The sequence below is a fragment of the Cinclus cinclus genome, chromosome 1, assembly GCF_963662255.1.
Source record: "Cinclus cinclus chromosome 1, bCinCin1.1, whole genome shotgun sequence".
Lineage (NCBI taxonomy): Eukaryota > Metazoa > Chordata > Aves > Passeriformes > Cinclidae > Cinclus > Cinclus cinclus.
Window position 1 is genome coordinate 66,978,804 of NC_085046.1, and position 6,000 is coordinate 66,984,803.

Here is a 6,000-nt window from a genome sequence, read left to right on the forward strand (position 1 = left end):
TGTGTGAACTGGGCAGAGGACACATGGGAAGAGACACTGTGCCCAAGGAGAGCTCCTGTGCAGTGGTGCTGGGCAGGGGAAGGAAGGGACTCTCATGTGTATTGGACATATTTGGCTGTGGAGTTTTGCCTGCAGAGCTCAGCAGCAGCCTGTACTGCTGTAAGGATCTGCTTCATCCCAGTTGTAGGACCTCACATTTGTCCTCGTCAAATGTCATGAGGTTCCTTTTGGTCCCTTCCTCCAGCTGCTCAGGTCTCTGTGAGTGGCAGTTCTGCCCTGGCACGTGCCAGCCGCTCTCCTTTGGTGAATTTGGTGTCAGCTGCAGGCTTGATGAGGGTTTGCACTCTCTCCGCTTTCACATCACTGACAAAGATATCAAATTGCCTGAATACATCCCTGAGGACTTCTGCTTATAAAAGCCTCCAGGTAGAATATGAACCCTTTAAGCTCAAAAAACAAGTCAGTTTTTCACCCACCTACTAATCCACCTGTCCAGACCCAAACGTTCCAGCCTAGACACAAAGGTGATCTAGGAAATCATGCCTAACATTAAGTCAAACTCAGAGCAGGTAACAACCACTCTTCTTTCCCTATCACATAGAGCAATCAGTTTTGTCAAGCAGGGGAAATTCCCAGTCAATATTAGGGAAAATAAGTTTACCATGAGGGTAAATATTGGAGCAGGTGCCCAGGGAGGCTGTGGAGTCTCCACCCTGGAGATACTCAAAATCCAGCTCAGGGCAAGACCCTGAGCAACCTGCTCTACCCAGACCTGCTTTGTGGAGGGGTGGGATGAGAGACCTCTAGAGGTCCTGCAAAGCCTGTGTGGTCTGATGATCCAGCCTTGGTAAATCCGTGTTGACTGTTCCAAATCAACACCTTCTCATTCATGTGACAAAGCTTTTGCATACACCCCTGTCCCCCAAAATGTTTTGTGAGCAGCATGATCACACCACATCTGCCCTGGAATGTTCTCGTTCCAAAGGACATAAATCCTCTTCTTTGTTATTCAGTAGCATACACATAAATTCTGACAGACTCAGTAGAGACCCTAATACTTCTGCCTTTTGGGTGGACAAACACAAGGCTTTTCCTAGGGCATGTTTTTTTAAATTTATTTATTGTTGCTAGATGATAGCAATTAGGAGAAAATGGAGCTGTTAGCATTGTTTTTATAATGGAAGAATAAGGGACATAGATGTGTCCAAGTGTTAGTGATATTCACATTCAAGTGTGCTAAAATGTTAGAGCTGATCATAATTTTGCCAGTAACAATAGTGACAAAATACTTTCCAATAATCTCCCCTGTATTTTGGCATCTCTGAGAGGTGCCAAAGGAGCCAAAAAACTAATGAGATGAGACAGCGTAACAGCTATGCTAACATTAGAAATGTAACAAGCAGAAAACAACGCAAAATTCTTATGAGCAAACAGCAAACAAGATGATTTACAGCTGAAGATTAATGTTCATTGCTACAACAATATGTTGTAAAACCATTAGGCATCATCCTTAGGACACATGTACACTATCATTGCGGTTTGCTCCCTCTTTCACTCCTGGGCCCCTGATTGTCCATACCACTTATATGCTGGTTTGCCCCCAGGCTTCTACATTGAGAAAATCAACTCTCTCCCTCCCAGAGGGCACAAAATTCCCAGGTCCCAGCTCCAAGGACACAAGATGCTCCACTGCCTAGGACAGACTTGTCTTCCCGAGGTGGTCAGGGTTTGCTTCCCGAGTAGTCCACGGGTTGGGTAGGCTCACTCGTAGTCTCTCGTCATACTGAGATACTCATTTTGCTGTGTTGCTTCATCTGGAGCAGATGAGCAGCTTTCTGCAGGGCTACTGGAAGGCTGCTCCAGAGGAAACTGTGGATACAGTCCTTCAGTGAAATAGTCCACTGTGGGTTTAGCAATAGTCCATCCCCAGGAACAACAGTTAGGATTTTGTGAACGCTGGCTGGCTTGGCTCTGTTTGGTTAAACTTGCTCTGAGGCAATTTTGTGGTAAAAAGCTACCCTTTTTCCTCTAGAATCCTCATGCTGCTAGTAATGAGAGAGATCACCCCTGCAGTGGCAGCAGGAGTTTTCCTTAAAACCATTTCAGATTTCAAACAACCACTTCAGATTTCAAACAAACATTTTAGATTTCTGTCCCAAAACCTGATTTCCTGTATGTTTGTAGAAGGCTGGATCCTTGCATGGAGAGGTTGTCCTCCTTGGCATCATGTCTATGAGAGGTCTGTGGGATCCCCTGTCTTAAAATAATACCTATCATATATACAGTACTGCATGCAGAGCTACTATAAATAAACACACAAAAAGTCAGACCTAGAGGACCCCAGGATTTTCATGTTCTACATTGCTATGGTCTCCCTTCCAGTTTCACATGTCCTCAAGAAAATCAGGTTTTGCCTACCAAATTGACTGATGGGTGTATTCTATGTACACTACTACATATTTCATGCATAACAAGAATAAAAACATCCTGCTCCAGAAAAGCAACTGCATTGATTTACTCATTCATTGGTCTGCATTTCCTTCCCCTTAATCCATTTTCTCTGCAGACTTTGATGAGTTTCCACAGCTGAAAACCCTGTGCAAAATTTACACTAACATACTGAAAAATCCACCGCTGTGTGCCCTTGATTTTGATGGGAATAGCCCATCAGGGTGCTTGTTCTAACACGCATGATACGATTTTTGCACCAGCAAACAAGTTTTTATCTAGCATGCAGAACTTATTCAGAAGGTATTACTTCTGCTGGGACTAGAGGCAGGAATGAGTCACGTCTTTTTAATACGCATGAAGTGCCCTGCCCCAAGGAGTGCCTCTGTTTTCCTCCCTTCCCTGTGTCGCGCACTCTCTCTCTCTCTCAAGCCTTAATTGTGTTGAGTTATAATGCTTTTAAGAAATCACTCTTAAAATTATGACTCCTGTTAAAGTTAATTAGACATGAACCCCAGCCAGGAGAGCAGGGATAGTTTCATAATTGTTGTTCTAGCTGAAACCAGGAGGATTCCCTGACCACAGGAAGTTCAAAGGACCAGCAGCAAAAGGAGGAGATAACCTCTGTTTCCAGAGAGCACCAGCTCCACTTGGGATGCCAGTGGATTTATGACAGGAGCTTCGCTCTAATTACTGTTTGGGGTGGAGCCTCTCACAATGATAAACAATGGGGTTTCTACAGGGCTGAAGTTTGTAACAGCACCACATATTTAGGCACAGGCATGTTATAGCAACACACATTCAGTGTATTTTAGAGTCTTCTCTCCCTGGAGCTGGGTATCGCCCTAAAAGAGGAGGTGTTGCCCCATGTGACCCATTTGGGAAAAAATATGCTTCATTGAGGCGACTTTAACAAGCAAAATGTAGTCAATTTTACAAATTTACAAAGCCAGAAGACATTTAAATCTGTGACATTTAAGAGAGAAAGGGAGCTGAATATAGACAATGGTTATCTATGTAAGGTCAAAGCAAACTAATAACTTAAACCTGCAACAGGACAACAATAATTGTAAGACTGTACTCAAAAACACCCTGTGGCAGAATTCCCATTGACTTTATTGACTAAATTCTCACCTCACAGATTTTTCTTAAGCTGCCTCCACACATAAAATTAATTTCTAAGATTAATAATGTTCTTATTTTTTGAGTATCAACAGCATATTTAATGATTTATAAACATGCACAGAAGAGCCTTTGCCTGGAGGTCACCACAGTCTAGGTAAAATATAGCTAGAACAGACTCAGAGTAGCATAACAGCTAACTAATATAAATATTGATCACATATGCAGACTTACAAATACGGAGATGGATGGAGAAACATTTCAGATGCCGCTGTTTAAAGGGTTCATGCATGTACAGAAGGTTTGGAAAAAAGAGAGGAAGGTCGTACGACTCAGTGTCAGGATGAAAGCCAGTTTTGTTAGAAGGCAACAAGCTGGGCTCTGTAAACACGTGTGGTCTAGTATGGTCTATGGTCCAGAGGGAATCTGGAGCAGCCTGAGAGCAAGATAAGGGAGGAATGTGTGAGCAGATACGGAGGCAGGGGTCAGGAAGGGCATCACTTGTGAAAACAAGAGGCTCCAAACTCAGTGCAGAGAGACAAGAAAATCTGGAGAGAGGGGGTGTGCAGGGGCAGTGTGGCAGGAAGGAAGGTTGACTTCAGCAATGGATGCACTTAGGATAATCCATTATGTAAAGCAAGGACTTACAAAAATACCATTTTGTTTTTTTCCTGCAAGTTTTAGATAGTAATGATTTCTGTTGAAAGAATAAATTTTGTCATTTTTTTAAGGGATTTGAGAAAATACTTCTGTGTATGAGTTACAGATCTTACCTCTCCAGACCTATTGATGTTATCTTTCTCTTTAATACCTGCAAGAAGAGGGCTGGTCACTTCTTGCAGAAAAGACCAAGACAATATTTCTGCATATGGTATACATGTTTTCTATGAATGTTATATTTTTTTAGCAGAGGGCAGCTTGGCCCTGTATTAAGGATTCACTTCAGTAGAATTGTGGCACAGTGATAACCTTGGCAGAAAATCCTTGTAAGGCAACATGGAGATTCAGGAGCAATGCAGGCATGGGTAAGCACAGAGCTCAAAGTGGATTTTATTGCTGCTTTAAACACAGCAGGTTTAGAGAGACCCAGGATCCCATGGCTCCCACAGCCTGCAAAAATGCAGCTTATGCCTCCAGCACGAGAGAGTGGGGAAATTCATCCACCTGTGTACTGCTAGCCCTGTAACTGCAGAAATCTCGGTTTGCTTCAGGTAAAAGCCATTTTTTTCACACCTTCTCATCTACGAATGCCCTCAGACAGTCAGAAGGCCAGCAAACCTCTGCCTTGCAGGAAAACAGCAAACACAATAAACAGATGGATATGCCAGCACAGGATGGCTGAAAGAGATGTAACTGAGACCATTTTATAAGTATGTTCTATCCTGCATACAGCCATAGCTTAAAACAGTGGGCTACTTCTCACAGAGATGAAATTTTAAAGCCAGAAGGAACTGGTTTGATAATATAATTGGTCCCTGGCACAGGGCAAACTATGCAATCTCACCTTGTAAATCTAATCTTTTATCAGACCTACATTTTGTGGCTGAGTTAAAACATAACTTTTGGGAAGATAGGCAATTCCACTTTTACTTCAGATAGCTGTATGTTGGGTAGTTAAGGGCTTCAAGAGGGAAAGATCATATTCAAAGGATCATTTTGGATCACAAGTCCATGAAACTGTCAGTTTGACTTCCTCTTATCCCTGGATTAACAAACAGTGTGAGAGCTCTTGAGTCCTGCCCTGCTGTGGGAGAACTGACACCTTGTATGGGACCAGCTAGGAAAGCTTAGGTAGGAAAAAAAGAGACATGACAAGGGGGTACTGAGGTGGAAATCTTGTCTGTCTTTCCAGCCACTTTACTTGATCTGGCAAAAGATTATTAGTCAGAAAAACAAACCTTTATTCTCTTTTACTGTTAAATCATCCCAGCTACCATAGTTCTACCCCTGCATCTTGCATTTGACCTGAGAAAATAGCATACTTGAAAAAATGTCTTTCAGCAGAGGAGAAAACCACAGTAAAATAACAAAGCATATTACTCCCCCAATACGTGGATCACAGACAGGTAGGATGGTCTCAAGACCTCTCAAGACCTCTCAAGCAGAAATAATAAAACTTTGATCCTGTAGATGCAAAATGATGGACTCAAACAAACAAAGCAAGCACCCATGCTTGCACCCATGCGCATGCTGTCCATCTCCTGACTCACACGTGCAACACTGAAATGTGTTACTTTCATAAAATATGTCTTTTATCTTGCTGCAGCTAACAGCAAATCTGTGGTTAGGAATTTTTCAGGCATGCTTCAGTCAAGTGGTGCTGCCTCAACAGAGAACTGCTGTGCCTTTCCCCTCCCCTCACAACCCTGCCAGGCAGCATATCCTAAGGGAGACCTGGCACACTGGAAAACTGTCTCTTGCCAAACTTAC